The 17,732-nt window shown below is 40.4% G+C and overlaps 1 long non-coding RNA gene across 1 annotated transcript in view; it reads left to right on the top strand.

Moving 5' to 3' along the window:
- Positions 1-305: 305 nt before the first annotated feature.
- The window catches only part of LOC142600739 (uncharacterized), a 55,658-nt gene continuing 38,231 nt past the window's right edge, over positions 306-17,732 (top strand). The window contains exons 1-2 of the long non-coding RNA XR_012834300.1: positions 306-429; positions 2,462-2,559. This is a non-coding gene — a long non-coding RNA (uncharacterized LOC142600739). The remainder of the gene's footprint in view (positions 430-2,461; positions 2,560-17,732) is intronic.

Below are 17,732 nucleotides of genomic sequence, written 5' to 3'. Positions count from 1 at the left end.
GGGCGGGGAGCGGGGAGCGGGGCGGGCGCCCTCCTCTGGCCGCCGTGGGGACTGGAGCGGGGCCAGGAGCGGCTCCAGCCGGCGCCGCCTGCCTGCAGCTCTGCCCGGGGTGAGCGGGGTGCTGCTGCTCGGCGGTGCGAAGCGGAGCGGGAGGGTAGCGTGCGGGAACCCTCTAGTTCCTCCTCCGCCTCCCAAGCAGTGCTTGTGCAGTGGGGAAGCGAGGGCTGGCCAGAAGGGACTGTCTGCGCTGGCAAAAGTGAGGAGAAGGCTGCCCGGACGTGCCCCGGGGTCAGGTCTGCTCCTTAGCTCTCAGCCCCGAGGTTCTTGCTCCAGTGTCGGCCTTGAACACGAAGCAGATCCAGAGTTGCGTCCTTGACCACTTCTTTTTCCATCAGCTCCTGTTATCCCTTTGGATAAGCATCTCCTGATGTAAGAAACTGTGACTGTCTTTGTAAGGTAGATAAATCCATGAGTAAAGATCTTGGGCCTTAAATTATGCCTGCTAGGCAGTACTAACGATGGGTTTGTAGCACCCGGAAGATAACTGAGTTTTGGGTTTTTTTTTAATTGACTTTTAGTGGAGGTTTTGTGTGGGAGGGAGAAGACATGAAGATTCTCAGACGCCCGTGGAAAAGTGTTATAAAGGCATGCGTTGCCTGGGACAGTCACAACCCTAGAGATGCAAGCACAGCTTGGCTTTTCACTTTTGCGTGTAGTATACTATGAACATCAATTGTGGAAATTAACATTAAAATGTTAGTTTAGGCCTTATGAACAGATTGACAACTATGGAATATAAGTTATGTGATTGCTGTCTTTATTTACTATGAAATTATTGTCGTGAACTTTACTGGCATTTTTGTTTGCAAACATGAATGTAGCAGACATATAAGGAATGGCTTAAATTCTTATGCAGTGGTACGCCTAAACCTGGGACTTAAGTGCAAGTCAAAGGTGTATTTGAGAAGTTGACCAAGATACATGAAGTTTGCTGAATTGACTCAGAGTGAGGCAGAGAAAAGGAGGTGAAAGAGAAGTTGGGCAATTGTCATAAATTAAAAAGGGAGTGCTAATTTGGCATAAAGTCTGTAAGACTTGGGCCTGTGATAAAAGAAATTAATTCATGCTGGTTTACTTTATACGGTAATTCCTAATTAAACAAAGGTATCGTGAGCCCATTGTCTCTGCCTTGTCATAGAGCCAGCTTACAGATTTATAAATGTCAGCCAACTTGTTAGTGAAAAGAGGCTGCGCTCTAGGATCCAGTTTCCAAGGAGCAAACTGGTGATCAGTATTCCTGTGAGACCAAACTGGAGCAAATTGTGCTAGTAAATGGCAAACACGCTACTACTGACCAGAACGGAGCAACTTCAGTTTGAACTCGGAGAGCAACCAAATCACACCACTAAGCAAATGAAGGAGCTACAGGCTTGGGAAGAAACTAGTTGTTAGGATGTGGGACTGGGCAAGCGCCGTGTCCCAGTTGGAAGAGACATCTGTAATATGTGTGTTACTGGGTTTGCAGCCCATGAAAAGTTCACAAGAAGGTTAGTCTGGTAAAAGGTTGAGGAAAAACATCATAGTTCATTTATTTTAATATCCCATTTTCCAAAATGGTCAGAATAAGTGAATGGTAAGAGTGGAGCTGGAAGAATTGAGTGTTTTTCTGGAAATTGGCTTGCCTGGCCAAGAGCTGCTTGTATGGCAGATCACAACTTTTGAAAGATACTTGGCTACCCAGACCTTGTAGAGGTCTGTGAAGCCTTCTTCCAAACCAGGCCCAAGAAAACATGGCCAATAGCTATTTCCAACATTTTAGCAGTACTGAAAAATTAAGGGAAAAACCCCAAACTCAGTTATTTGGTCATTCTGTGGAAAACAAAACAAAAAAAGAAAAATGATCTGGACAAATACCATATCTGTAAATTTGGGTAGAGCTGATAGTCACAAATGTCAAATATGAAAGTCATTCAGCTGTTAGAGAAATGGAAGGATATAAAATAGAAGCAGCAAATAAAACTGCAAGAGTTACCCTAAAATTTTAGTTGCTGAAGAGCAATAACGCAGGTTTGGCTGAGAAGTGTATTGGGGCGGTGACTCTTTGGGCAAGGAAAACTGTTAGTAGATGTGATAAAAAATGAAATCAGAATAGTAAACATGTAGGAAATAAATAGAAACTGCAAAACAGCGGGGCTCTGAGAGTACCAGCAGGCCTTAGTGGCCCTGACCAGATTTACCTGGGGGCCTCTGCCCACAGCCCATTTCAGCTCAGGCTTAGGACTTCAGGTGTCCCTCAAGTTATAGTGTGAGTGTGCCTCTAACTCCTGGAGGGGCCTCAGACCTCTGTTGTAGGTAGCTTGTTTCCTGGATGGATGCCTTTAGATGTACTTTACTGCTTGTCTTCCATCTTGTCTTTGTTTTCCGAATTGACTTTGGATCTGTGTTGTAACCTTATTTCCAGTCCTGTCTCCTTTTGCACCTGACCGGACTGCCTGCACCGACGCTGGAGCTGGTTCGTCGCTTTGCCTTGTCTGGGGCTATCAGAGGGCCCTGTTACCAGTAAGTACCCTGCTCTGTGTGCTGTGTTCAGGTGCCGTGGGGCTGTGCCCTGGTCAGCGAGGGCATTGCCTACGCTGGGTCATCCTCAGCTTGGGGTCAGCCTTCCCTTAGGGAGCAGCTGGCCCTTGCTGCTCCCTGATGCAATGTGAATCCTTCTAACTGGTTGAAATCAAATAGGCTGTGGTTGATAAACATGGATTTATCCAAAGCTGAGATAACTGAGCCTGCAGATTTGATGTCTGAAATTTGAAGAAGAAAGCTGGAAAGCAAAAATAAGGGTTAAAATAATAGTTGGTTTGGATTCCAATATGATAAATTACTGCTTAATAAGTGGCAGGGAAAACATCCTAAAAGTTCATCCATGGAAGTTCCTCATGCAGATGTGGGCTAGGTGAGGCAAATGGCATGAAAGCAGTATGTTTTCACAGTTGGGGTTTTTTTTCAGTGAACAAAGTTTCCTGGCTCCAGGGATAGAAACCATAATGGCAGCTACATGTAATGAATGGGAGCTTAGTGAAGAGGAAGGATTTGTTGAGTCTTGTCTTGAAACTTTCTTAATGGAATGAAATTAGCAGAATTCCTTGAAGTAGAAACAGCTTCCTGACGGTTTTGCCAGATAACTCTCACAAACAGCAAATACGCAACAAACAGGAGAGATGCTGCATAGAATGAAGCTGTTTATCTGGTAGAAGTGGGACTAGAAACAAAGCACAAAAGGAAATGAGAAACTCTTGTTTCAGGACTTTGGTAGGATTTTTTTAAAGGAACAAAAAAACCATGATGGATGTAATGGATGGGGGTAGCATAAGCTGTTTTCTGAAGAACACTGAACCATTAAGCAGCCATCTGACCAAATAACCCCATCAGAGAAGAAAGAGTTGTTGGAGGTTATTCAATAAATGTATCAAGAAGCATGGGTGTTCACTATCCCTGTCTCCTATTTGTAGTTTGTTTCTTCAGGATTTTGAATTGCAAACTGCAAGAGCTGAAAGAGGTAGGATAATAAAGAATACAGTGTGGTATACATGTCTCAATATTTATAGCATGGTATGATGACTTCGTGTTATGTGGTAGACGCTTCCAGAACTGAAACATTACTAATAATCTGTGATAAGTGTATGGCCAAAAATCTGAACTTAAGCTCAAATAAACCACAGCTGCTTCAAAAAGAAGTTGTGTCCTTTGGGCCTACGGTCAAGGAAGGGGGAATTTCTACTAGTGATGACAACATATACTATATAGGGATTACTAGTACTGTAAGCACTACCAGATGTGTGCAGTTTTACAGTTTTTAAAAATAGCTGCTTTTGTGCATGGAGAAGGAAATCCATTTGAATGTGACTTGGCACTGACATGGTTAAAACCAGCTGTGCTGGCCTCCTTGGATTTCAAAACGGATTCTTGCATGCATGGGCTTGAACAGTCTTGAAAAAAACAAAAAGACTGACAAGATCAATGGCTTATACAGAAAATCTGAGCTTTATAAAGAGAAGTAAATGCACCAGTGAGTGTTGGGTAAGTCTAAGGAGTATTTTCACTCTTTAGGAGTATGAGGAATTTCTGTGACTAAGACACTGTCTGCGTTTGGCTCTTTAGAGTCAGCAATCCTAGTGGTCAGGCTCTTGACCAGCTGGAAAATCTGCAGAGTAATGATATCGTGATCAGACAGAGACATGGCACTGCTGAAGTCTGAGCCGCAACAGATACTGATGAAAAGCCAATAGCAGGTTTTTATCAAAGCTGGAGAGAGGGTGATAAGTTTTCTTTTCATGGCTCACAGTAAGTGTACACAGTTATTCTTTGAAAGACTGTATGGTTACGGGTTATGTAGACACAAATGGAATCCAATTACATTAAGTAACTGATGAGCATGGCTGTGGCAGCACAGAACTCAGGCTATAAAATTCAAATGAAGCTATCCAAGAACCTAAATTAAGGTGTAAGTGCCCAAGTTGAGCTAAGATGTGTAATGCTAGGGTACCCGAGATAGCTGTCTGAAAACTAACATAGGTTTGACCACATGAGTGGTGGTCAAGTATTTATTACAATGTACATAAAGGCTAAAAGAAATGGAAGAGTCTTAGAAAAGACATACCAGAAGACATATGTTTAAAAGAAAAAATAAGGAAGATATAGCTTGCATAATTAGACACTTCTTGATAAAATCAAAAAGCTTGGATTTTAAGCTTATAGTTTAAGCAATTGTTTTAAGAAATAGGAACAATTAGTATTTGATTTGTATGCTTATTGGTGAAATGGAAAAGGGGTTTCCAAGGCTATGTCATGTTTCAAAATCACCAGACTTCTATCTATCTCCTACATAGAGATACCAGTAGCTCATATGAATCATGATTGATTAATGGCTTTCTCTGAGTAAATGTGATCTGAAATGTGTTATGTGCTTTTTATCAGGCTGTTTATTCCTTGGGGCTGATGTTTGGAAATAATTTCAGGGATGCTGCAATTAGAGATTGCAGAGGTGCTGAAGACACTCCAGCTTTTACTGAAGCAAACCAAACATTTGTTGAGTTTTACATGACAAAACCAAATCCCAGAACTTGAGTAGGTCTTGAAAATATTGATGTAAGTGTTCATGCAAGTTTGTGAGAGGGAAAATGTTTTGCTTAAACTGAAATTCAAAGAGTCAGTCTATTCTGATATAACCTCAGAAGGTATAAAAATGTGTAACTATTCACTTTGACTGTAATCTTGCAAGAAGATGTGGTTACATGCTGTGCTAGCAGAAGAACAGAGCTATGTTAATACTCCCACCTTAGTGACAGGTGGTAGACTGACACTCTAAATGGTAGACGTTTTGGAAAGAGATTCTTGGTTATGTTTCTGCCATTCTGTTACATCTGTTCTGCTGTCCTTACTGTGTGCAAAAATGCATCTCCAACAACTTATATTTTGAATTGTTTTTTCTTGATTTCTGTTAAAACCTGATTTTGAGGATTTTAATGCAACCTTGGTGGCTTTCAATTATAGTCCTTAGAAAATGTACTACATAATCCTCTCAAAGGTATTTTAAGCAGAGACAGTATAAACAGTTGACATTCTACATAGCCAAAATAGTCTGTCCACAGGATCATTCACTCAAAACTTACTAATTTAAAGTAGAACCAAAATGTCCATTGTCCAAAATGTCGCATTAGGTTCTTTTTTTGGTATCTTTCCAGGTTAAAACCTCCACTGGAACCATTTCCTAATGGTTGTAAGAATCCAGTTTGGTTGAAAAGGTTTGAAAAGATCAGCAGGCAAATAACTAGGAGAGTAAGAAACACAGGACACCAAAGAAGAAAGGTCTTGGCTTACTAAACAGCCCAAGAATACACTTGGCATTAAAAAATTTTTTTTTTTTTTAATGCCAAGTATATTCTTGGGCTGTTTAGTAAGGCTTCCTGAGTACTTAGTCTCATCAGATGAGATGAAAGTTTTGATAATGTCCAAAGGTCTGATGATACATAGGCTAAAAAGATATGAAGAAGCTGAAGGCTGAATCGAGTTGTTTCTGCTGCTATTCTAGCCAAGTAAGATGTGATCTTTTGGGAGAACTTTAAAAATAGTAGTACCAAAAATGGGGTTTAAGGAAGGTTAATAAGTATCACATTATATGGAAAAATGATGAACATGTTGTATGGTGAACCAGCATTGTATTGGCTCCCAGCTCTTGTTTTGTATGTAGCAGGGGTCCTTCAGAAAGAGGCCACACACTCTACTCTGCTTCTGAAGTGAATGGGAGATGTCTACTACATATCTTTGCCAGTGAGGATTAACAAGGAGAAGAAGTGCTTCATGGGAAGTGAAAACAAATAGGTGACCTGGAGGGGAAGGTGATCAGGTTGAGAAGCACCAGTGATACTACTATGCAAAATGGGGAAGTTGAGATCAGGCATAAGTATGCCATCCTAGCAGCAAATTAATATCCACCACTCACGGCATAAGAAGGAAACCTTACGTAGGCAATAGGTGGTAAGATTCACCACCCACTGCTCCTAGGAGGAAGCAATATGACTGTCTCTTGAGACTGATGGAGAGAGCAACCTGTTGATCTGACAGTCCAGGACATGTGTTGCCTCTTTGAATACCCAATCTGATATGATACTTAACAGTTTCTGAGGTTCAGAAAAATGGAAAAAGTGTGTTGTTATCAGCTGAACTTACCAGTTCACTAACCTAGTAAGAAGAGGGCTTTCTATAAAAGAGAAAGAAGATAAAAAAAGTCTAACTGCATATACAACCGTCTTGGACCAGGACAAAAACTAGGAGGTACAGCCTTATTCAAGTCTATGTAGACAGTTGGCTCAGTCTGATGGACCTCTTAGAGGTCCATGATAAGAAGGAATAAGCAGGAGGAAACATGAAGTCTTAATACATGATCAAAATTATGATTTAGTTGAAACAGAAGAGAGGTGATGTGACATGACAGAGAAGTTAATAGGGGATTTTGTCTGGGGAAGTTGTCAAAATATCAAAAAGAGGTGCGTTCTCATATTCTGAGATGCAGAATGCAGAGGGGTGCTAAGCCTGCTCGGGTTTTCTCAGTGATGAAGGTGGAAAAACCCCAAGACCACTACAATAATGAGAGTTCATGATAAGCCACTGAACCAGGATGATCAGCTGGATAGGGATTTTTGCTAGTGATTTGTAGAATTGTCCAGAGTACAAGATTTAGTGATTAAACAGAGGATTTTAACTGTCTGGATTTCTGTTGGGAAAAGAATATAGCAGGACACAGACTATTCAACAGGTCCTTGAAATGCACTGGTGATGTTTTTTGATACAAATTGCGGAAAAAACAAAATGCCCCAACAGCTAGAGATGAAAGTATTCTAGATTTGATTTTTGCTTTTGGGAGTGAACTGAGACTGTTCAGGCTGAAAGTAAGATAGGAAACAGTGATCAGGAAGTGGTGGCCTAGGAGGACTACTGGCAAGACAGAAATGGTGGATTTTAGGGAAGTAGACTTCAGTAAACTCAAACATCTGGAAGATATAATTTTCCAGGAAACTTGTCTGAGAGATAAGGGATCCAAAGGGAGGCAGAGATTCTTTAAATACATGAGTAGTAAGGACATACATAATTTTCCATTTTCCTTGAAAGATAAGAAACATAGTAAGATAGCAGCTTTTTAAAATCAGTTGTTCTTCATTTGCCTTAGGTGAAAGAACACAGAGAGGAAGAGGAAAGATCAGGTTACTCTGAGAAGCACAGCAAAATCAGGAAGATAATGGCAGAAAATAGGAAATAAGTTGCATGGGTAGCAAGAAATAATTGGCTGCATGCTCTAGCATTAAGAGGAAAGTCAGGGGAATTGTCATTCTGTGGATGGACAAATTTGTTACTTTGGACAAATAAGTCCTAGGAGGCAGATGTCATTAATGTGTTTTTTGTTATCAGTCTTCGCTAAAATGATCAGCTGCAAGTGGTAGCTAATTCAATGTGGTGCAAGGAGAAAGAGATGGGAATCTCAGCCTTGAAGGAGGAACATACAGTTTGGAGACAGTTAAGATAAGCTAGATATTGCCAAATTGGCTGAGCCCAAGGTACTTCCTCCCAGAGTAACTGCAGAATTACCTGCTGTAATCAACAGCCTCTGCAGCCAGACCTGGGATGGGGTGGTTGCTCATAGTTTCGTAGTGTGTGAACTCTGTGTTGGCAACTGGGATGAAATTTGTGTTGGTATTTGAAGTCATTTTCTGCTGTTCTGTCACTGAGGAGTGACATAGCTTCCTGTCCTACAAAGTTATTCTAGTTTCCCACCTGTAATTAAATTTTGTGAAGCCTGCTCTCCTGGGTATTAAGATATACAGCTGCCACACCAAAGGATTTTAGATTGGTGTGTGCGTGGGGGCAGCAAGGTTTTATGCTGGCTTTTGTTGTTTCTGCGTGAGGAAGCCAAATAAAACGGTTTTCTTGAGGGGTGAAAGGGGATGCGGGTGTTCAAGTATTAGTTTGAACTGTGTGAGAGAAACAGACTTAATAAATTCTTGAGCCATTTTATGCAGCCTATTTTCACCTGTAGCATGTTATTTTTCTGAGCTTACATGTGCATGGTTTTAAATAAGGTGTCTTTTGGCAGGTCTTGCTCATGATAGTTTCTACTCTGTCCTCTGATGAGGAAGCAAGGGGGGAGGTTGCAATCTCCTCCTTATTATGTCTGTTGGTATTACTGTGAAGAAGCTTTACTCTTTCCCAGTCAAGAGTACATAGTGCTTTGAATTTTTGGTATTTTTACCTCATTCATGATAATTTCTGTTCTGTATTCCTGTTGTTATCCATGCCGATTTTGATAGTCATCAAAATCTGTTTGAAAACAGATGCAAAATACTAAATCAGCTTCTGGTCCAATTTAGGCTGTCATTGATCTTTGTTCAAACTCACCAAATCATGATCTGCCTTTTTTTTTTTTTTTTTTTTTTGCTTTGCTGTAGTATGCCAGGAAAATTTGGCAAGTCCCATTCAATTTCCATGTTGTTGTAAAGGTTAGATGACCCTGATAATCCTTCCTGCATTTTTTGGCTCTTTGCTTGTAGCTAGTAGCCTGTCCTGCAATGGTTCTTAATTTAATCAGATCTAGAGTCCCCTTCGCATGTCTAGAATACAGATTCTTAGTTGTCCTAGCATCTTTGACTTAAAGATTCCAGCCTCTGAATTCCTCAGTTCATCTGAGTTCTCGGAAGAGCTCTCTGGATTTACTGACGTTTACCCTTTTGAAGTTGATAATTGAGTTATGAAACTATTATTTTAGCACTTGATTTAATTTATGCTAACTCAGCTTTCAATTATAAACTATTTAAATCTTCATTACATGACAAAATCAAATTTAAATAGTGTATGTTTTTGTTAGCTTTGGCTATTTGTTACACAGGTTTGTTGGCTGTAACATCCAAGAGTGGGTTGACTCTACCAATGTCATTAGCTGCTTTTATTGTCTATAGTCAGTTGTAATAATTTTCGGGAAGTTCTCCTGTCACAATATCTAATAGTATTTCTCTTTCCAATGATGTTACTGTGATCTTTATTCATATTTATATCTGACCAGGGATCTCTTATAATCTGACCAGAGATCTTTTAAAAACTTTCACCTTGATTCCAGCAGAAAATCTTTATCTTTTTAAAAATGTACTTTTATCAAAAACCGTGCTTTCCTTCATAACGCGTAATATCTTGTTACATATCCCACTGCTCTCATCTTTAGTATTATCTTTCCTGAATGGTATCTGTCCTTCTATATCTATACTCCTGTTCTGAAGTCTATATTATCAAGCTTCTGTTCTCCTTAACATTCATTTTCACATTCTGTAAAAGTATTTCAAGATCTTCCATTGTGCTGAGAAAACTCCTGAGAGTTGTTTACACATCAGAGTTGTTTCTTACTCTGTTGCTTATACAGAGCAGACTCGGGCATGTCATCTCCTGTTACCTGATTGCTGTTCACAGTCTTAATTCTTTTTATTTACCATATGTTCTCCTGCTACCACAGGTTTTTTAGATCCATTTCTGAATTCTCATTTACTCTATATTTTGTCTTTGCACTAGTGTTTGGAGAGCTGTCATTTCTCAGTTTAAAACTGTTCTTATCAGTTGTATTGGCTTTGATCACAGGTAGCTATTCCCCTGGGCATTCAAGTCAAATTTTTCTTTTGAAAAATGACTTCCTTCAATACATGCATCTCAACAGTCAAACAATACAGTAGTTTCCTTGTACCACTCATCATTTGGCTATTGGTTAGTTTTTTCTCTTATTGGGCTTTTTACTCCTTCTCTGGAGACTTGATGTCCCTGAAGTTCATACAAATGTCTACTTGTTTGCAAGTCTTTCCTGAAACAGTCCTAGATAGTTTTTTTCCAGTGGGAATTGGGCAGTATTGGTTTTGAGGGTCTGTCATTGTTTTCCAGATTCCTTATGAGGCTTCTCAGTTGCAGGTCCACCTGCCAGTTGCCCCTAACAGACAATACCATTTTGGATTTTGATCCCTTTCCATGACCAGACTAACAACCAGTAATAAGAAGGCTGTGGTCACACAGACCTGCCTCTCAACATGGTGCTGTGAATCTCCAGCCTTCTTCTCTGTGTGCCACTTTTAATTCTGTCTCAGGCTCTGAAGGTCCCTTCTGGTTTTCTTCAGTGGTTCTGTGTACTGATTTGATTCCCCTTCAGTTTCCAATGCCTGGTATCGTCATCTTATTTCAGAGTTAGCATCCGTTTTCTTCCTTCTTGCTACCCTTCATTTTCTTTTTATTCTCTGAGGCATCAAACCGCCTTCTCAGTTTGTTTTCATATTCACAAGTCTAGTCCTTTGACTTGCCCTTGTCTTTTTCTTCCATGGGCTGCCATCTGCAGCTAGCCATGCTTTTCATCTCCTTTTGTTGCGGTATATAGCTGAAGGTTTCATAGAGATGCTCCTCTCTTCCCTTTTGTCCCAAAAAACTGTGTTGGAGCTAACAACATCAATTGAATTCTCAGTCTTTGAGTCCCCTCTGTGTGTGTGTGTGTGTTCCAGGTATCCACTGAGGAATAATGACGATCCCACTATTTCATTATCTTGCATCCTTATCCTAGTGTGCTTCAGGGATAAGCATCATCCTTTACTGAAACCTAAACCGTTACCTGTTGTGGTGGGTTGACCCTGGCTGGAGGACAGGTGCCCACCAGAACTGCTCTATCACTCCCTTCCTTCACTAGACAGGGGAGAAAAGGTACAATGAAAAGCTTATGGGTCGAGATAAGGACAGGGAGAGATCACTCACTAAGTATCGTCACGAGCAAAACAGACCGAACTTAGGAAATTCATCTTATTTATTACTAAGTAAAACAGAGTAGAGGAATGAGAAAAAAATTCAAATCTTAAAACATCTCCCCCCACCCCTTCCATCTTCCCAGGCTCAACTTCACTCCTGGCTTCAACCTCCACCCCCCTCAGCAGCACAGGGGGACGGGGAGTGGGGGTTACAGTCAGTTCATCACACATTGTCTCTGCGGCTTCTTCATCCTCAGGGGGAGGACTCCTCTCATTGTTCCCCTGCTCCAGCATGGAGTCCCTCCCACGGGAGACAGTCCTTCATGAACTGCTCCAGCGTGGGTCTCTCCCATGGGGTGCAGACCTTCAGGAGCAAAAAGCTCCAGCATGGGTCCCCCACGAGGTCACAAGTCCTGTCAGCAAACCTGCTCTGGCGTGGGGTCCTCTCTCCACGGGTCTACTGGTCCTGCCAGGAGCTTGCTCCAGCATGGGCTTCCCACGGGCCACAGCCTCCTTCAGGTGTCTCCACCTGCTCTGGTGTGGGGTCCTCCACGGGCTGCAGGTGGAATCGCTACACCCCCTCATCCTCCCTCCATGGGCTGCAGGGGGACAGCCTGCTTCACCATGGTCTTCACCACGGGCTGCAGGGGAATCTTGCTCCGGCGCCTGGAGCACCTCCTGCCCCTCCTTCTGCACTGACCTTGGTGTCTGCAGATGTTCTTACATCTTCTCACTCCTCTCTCTGGCTGCAAAAGCTCTCTCTAACTGTTTTTTCCCTTCTTAAAAATGTTATCACAGAGGTGCTGATGGGCTTGGCCTTGGCCAGCGGCGGGCCCGTCTTGGAGCCGGCTGGCATTGGCTCTGTCAGACACAGGGGAAGCTTCTAGCAGCTTCTCACAGAAACCACCCCTGTAGTCGTCCCCCGCTACCAAAACCTTGCCATGCAAACCCAACACACCTGTCCAGGATTTTTAACCCTTTTTTATCTCGTGTTGTTGAACTTTATATTTTACTAATCATAGGGGACTTCTAATAATAAAAGTTCTCCTAGTAGAAGTACTTTCACTGGAACTAGCTCACCCCTTAATCATATCTTGGATGTGTGAATGAGTGGTATCTTAGGTTTGGGGTTTGGATTTTTTTTTTGGTCATTTGCTGAAAAGCAGGCTTTTCATTGCTGTAAATCAGTTCAGAACCCCTTCCAGTTTTCCAAAATCATCTTCAAACTTAGGACAGCAGAATCAAGGATAGTCTTGAAAATAACTAAAGTTGTTTGTTTTCCAAGTGCCTGGAACTTATGAATACTTCTTTTTGGGAAGAATGGGGTAACTGAGAATCTTGTTAGTACTAAAATGTGTGGAAAACCTGAAAGGAAGTATAAAAAGTGTTTCACTTTGTAACTGGAGGGGCTTTGAGGGGGGGAAAAAAGAGAAAAACAGTAGGAAAACAGCAAAATGACTGGTTTAGGGTGTTTAATACTGTTATTTTAGAATGAGACTCATACTATGTGGTAAATAAAGCTTAAATTTAAATTAAAATTGTCAAAATAAAATAGAAGATGGAAGGAATTTTTTTTTAAAAGAGCCTGATGTATAGGCAGAAGTAAAACTTCTCCAGGTGGAATAATTGTCATTAAAAAACCCTCAAAACATTCTGACAACTCAGAGCAAATGCATATTGCCTGTGTGTGTTGTGGGAGGAAGTCTTTGAATACTGTGATGCTATGCTAGGATGCTATGAGTGAAGAACATGAGTAAACATGCCATGAGTAAATAAGGTTTCTGCAAATGTGTAGAATTCCTTAAAATTGTTGAGTTGTAGCTAAATGAGAACAGAAAGCCAGTTAAAAAAAAAGGGGGGGGGGGGGGGGCGGGAAATGTGTTCAGAGAACTGAAGAAATAACTTGCAAGAGGCAGAGACATGAATAACAAATGCCTTTTCCTGGTATGTTCAAACAGTAAGCCTGCTGGAAACCTGCAAATCCAAGAGGTGGTCAACATATGGATGAGGATACAATATAGCTGAAAAATTAAGCTCTTTTTTTATATGTATGTACATTCAAGAAGAACTTGGTGACCTTTTGTAGATGGTAATCCTTTCTGATGGGGAAAAATGTTGGAGTATCTTTCTAAAACCTAGTTATTGATGGATGAGGTCTCTGAGCAAATGGACAAGAATAAATCTCCAGAGAGAGATGACGTTCACTCAAGAGCTCTATAGAAACTTGGAAATGAAACAGCTGAACTACTGAGATACATGACCAGTCATTTAAATTTATCTTGGTACCAAAGATGGCTAAAGTGGTGCCAGTTTTTAAAACACTGTCTCTGGGGAACATCTAGGGAGCTACATGCCAGTAAATTCGGTGTGAAGTAAGCTGGAACAAACTTTTCTGAAGAGTATCAAGTGGAAAACATATACTTGGGATAAGCCTTCATCTTTTGTTAAAAAAAAAAAAAAAAAAAAATCAGGTCTGTCAGTGTTCTTTGGATTTAATAACCATATTATTTCCAAAACCATTTTATCAAGATTTCTCACCAAAATCTTCTAAGTACTAAGACACCATGCAATAACAAGGAAGATTCTTATATGGATAAGTAGTGGATTATAAGCTAGGGAAAAGGGGGGTTTGGGTAAAACATTGTCACAGTGAAAGGAATTTGCCAATGAAGTCTGCTATTCTGTGTTGCAATGTGCTTTTTAGCATATTCATAAATGATCAGAAACTGAATAGTGAGGCAACAAAGTTTGCTGATGATACCATCTACCGATGATAAAGAGCTGCAAAGCAATCCAAGAATGTTATGATAAAACAGCTGATTAAATTCAATGTAGATTGATAGATAATGATGCCCTTAAGGGGAAAAAAAAAGAATGGTCCTAACTTTACATAGTCTTGGATGGGTTGTGAGTTGACTATTACAACCCTAAATCTCATTCTGAGTAGTAATAGATAGCTTTATGGAAAAAGGAGAACAGTGCTCACTGGCAGTCAAAAATCGGATGGAATATTATGAATTATTGTGAAAGGAACAGAGAACAAATCAGAACCTCATTATGCTACTTTGCAAATCCATCATGTACAATCATTGTGAATATACTGTGGAATGCTAGTTTCTCAAATTAAAAAGAATATTATCAAATGAGAGGAAGCATTTAGAAGAAAAAAAAAAGGAGATGAGGATGATGTAAGAATGAAGTATCATCTGAGGTTTTTTATTTTTGAACAGAAAATACATGAAAATAAAAAAAATATGGACTTATTTTCATGCGTGATGTGACTGAAGTGCCATTTTCTCTCTCTCTCTCTCCCTCCTTATTTTTTTTTCTTTTTTTTTTTTTTCAGACTATTTCCCTGTTTTGTGGTCAGGTTATGGGCAATATGTGGAATGAAAGTATCAAAAAAAGAAGCTACTTTGTAGCTCAGGACTCACAGTTGACAAAAGTGACTTTTTACTGTGAAGGAAGCAGGTTTAGACATGTTTGGGGAGTGCAGATGCTGCCCTCTGACCCAGCAGTCATGATGGAGGATCCAAAATACTGAAAGAATGCAAGAAAACATATATAACAAAGTTGGTGTCCCCAAAAGGCACGTGGAGATGATCATCATGTTGCACATTCTGGAAGACAAAAAAAAAAAGAAGTGCACACCGTTTGAGAAGAGACAAGACTTGTAGTGGAATTGTATCACATCAAAACATATCCACATGTGATAAAGCTACTGCTAGATTAAAATAATTCCTGATAAAGGCAATGGATAATATTATATTAATCTGATATCAAATGGGATTTTTTTGTCTTTTTAGTTGAGTTGAGCACTAGCATGTTAGCCACAGTAAGCCCAAGGACAAGCATTAAAACAGAAGATAGAGGTGGCCAAAAGAAGATGGGTGTACTTCAGAGCAAGGGCTTCTGAACATAGTATCCTAAAGGAATGTGGTAAATAAAAGGGTGAACAAAACCAATGTGAAAATGTGAAAACAATGTGAAAATACAGAAAAGGCTCAGCATGAAAAGATGTTTGTAATAATAAAATAATGGCAAACCCTTTTCACCAGGAGAGGGTAATTGCTGGAGGAATGAGGGGAATTTGAAGAAATGTTTGAGGGCTTCATCCTGGAGAAAAAAAAGGAAGTTTTTATGATGCACAGAGCTAAATTCATTCAATTCTTTCATGACTTCTGTCCTGCAGCAGAGTTTTATGTGCTTGTTGCTCTGGAGGGCCTAGGGCAAGTAATCCATAGAGTGGGCACCGTTGCTATTATCTGTAGGGGTGGAAAAAACCCACACCCAATAAAACATCTTCTAAATTCATACATCCTTAATAACTATGTAAAAAGGGGAATATTTTCAGTACTGCAGTTGGAGACATCCCGTAAGTAGTGGTTGATGACCAATGTTTGGGTTTTTTTTAAAAATTATTCTTGATGCAGTTATAGAGGTCTGGGAAAAGTCCTGGGAGAAAGAGAAGGTGTACAAACATCTGCATGTTTTCAGCAATCTGTTTGGAAAACATTGTTTCCTCAGACTGCTGTATTAGTTATCATTGGCACCCAATGCATTTCACAATAAGGAAAGTTAGTCCTGCAGTGAGCGCTAAGACCCTTATGCAGAACCTTTTGGTTTAGGGCAACACTTAGAAACGCTTTGCTACATGATACAAAGGAGGCTTTGAAAAGAGCCGGAGCTCTAAGCTGAAGTGAATCGAGGAAAGGTATATACGGTCTTGTGTAACACCATCCCTTGGACAAGCCAAATGTGCTTTAAATGGTCTTCAGATGAACAGTGAAGTTTATGCTATTAGGGCTTGTGCCATAAGAATACATGTATAAATAATGCCTTAGAAATGTGCTAAAACTACAGGCAAGGAATGAAGCAGGAAAATCCATCTGGAGAGCACAGGGGAAAAAAAGATCCCATGCAGTAAAGTGAACGGAGTTATTAGCCTTGGCTGCCCATCTGTTCTTTCACTCCTCTGAGAAAGCCCTCCCTGAAAATGCTGTCACTAAAAAGGTCACCATAAAATCAAATCCATTTGGGCTAGCCCTCATCTACTTTAGTAATGGCTGCTATTGGGAGTTTAGGCTGTTTGCAGAGAAGCGTGGGTACAGCTATGCCACCACAGGGTTGTGAGGATAGTAAAGCCTCTCCTGAAGAGGAATGTGGAGTCTAATTGGCAGTGTACTTCAGCTACAGGTGGACAAAGTAGAGCTTGGTTTGCTTCCTGCTACCCCTAAATATGTGTGGCTGCAGAGTCAGAATGTTGTGTTCCAACTGCTGGTGTATACTGGCAAAGCAAAATGAAAGCCTCAGCATTTTGGTGTTCAGGGGAAACCCATAATTCATAAAAACAGTGCTGTATTATGATGCTACAGGGCTGAATGATTCTGTAGTGGAGAAACAGAAATAGTTTGAAATATTGTGTTGGAAAAGATAATGTTCCTGATATATCAACGTGTACTGCAGAGAAGTAGATGTTTCCTTCTCTGCATTCAATAGGAGATGAATTAGTGGTCATTCACCCAGCCATTTTGCTCAGGAAAGTGTTAGACAGAAAACAGCTACAATGGGTAAGGTGTCATTGGTGCAGGAAGGGACCTGCTGGTTAGAAACAAGTCCCATGGCCTCTACACCCATTTTGGGGTGTCATTTTCCTAAAATGAGATGGAATGATGACTTACCACTGTGAGAAAATATTACAGAAAATCTCAGAGTGTTAGGTAGTAGGTTATTTTCTTTTTTCTTGGGAAAAGAAGATACAAGTAAAATATCTCAAACTGCCATTGCAAGAGGTTTTTGGAAATAGTGGTTGGGTGTTGTAGAAACTCATGTAAGCTATAATCAGTCAGTTAGATCTTATACATTAAGTGAAACGTGCTTTTGCCAGGTTTCTTGACTCTGAACACGACAAACCTCAAGATACAGAATACTTTTGTCTCATTGTCCTGAAGAATATTTCAGATTGGAATAGTTTAGACAGGAAAAGTTGCAGAGCATCCAAGCAGAATTACTAAGGGCTTCTTGTTGTAGGCATTTTGGAAGGAGCAGTAAGTGAGTTCAAATCTCCTCAGGTGGAGAGTGGTTAAATAAGCTTGTGCATGTAATAGGGCGGCTGTTGTAAACCTGGGGTTCTCTGTAGAAAAAAGAGCAATCTCCTTGGTTTTGTGTCTAACTCTATCTCTCTGTTCCATTGCTTTGCTGCTTTTGCAACACCCACAGTAAAAATAAAATGTTTCTTGTCAGAGAAAATGAAATATTTTGTTTTGCCCCAAAATGAAAGTAGCTTTGCTTTTCCAATTGTCGAGGAGAAAACAAACACGTTCCTATCTGCTACTGTCAAGCTGACTTTTTCATTTTGCTTGGTCAGGTTTTTATGTTCGTTCTCCAAGCAGAAATCCATTGTTCACTCAGCCTTGCTCTCTGTCTCTT

The sequence above is a fragment of the Balearica regulorum genome, chromosome 2 (genome assembly GCF_011004875.1).
Source record: "Balearica regulorum gibbericeps isolate bBalReg1 chromosome 2, bBalReg1.pri, whole genome shotgun sequence".
NCBI lineage: Eukaryota > Metazoa > Chordata > Aves > Gruiformes > Gruidae > Balearica > Balearica regulorum.
This window is presented reverse-complemented; position numbering and strand designations above follow the sequence as displayed.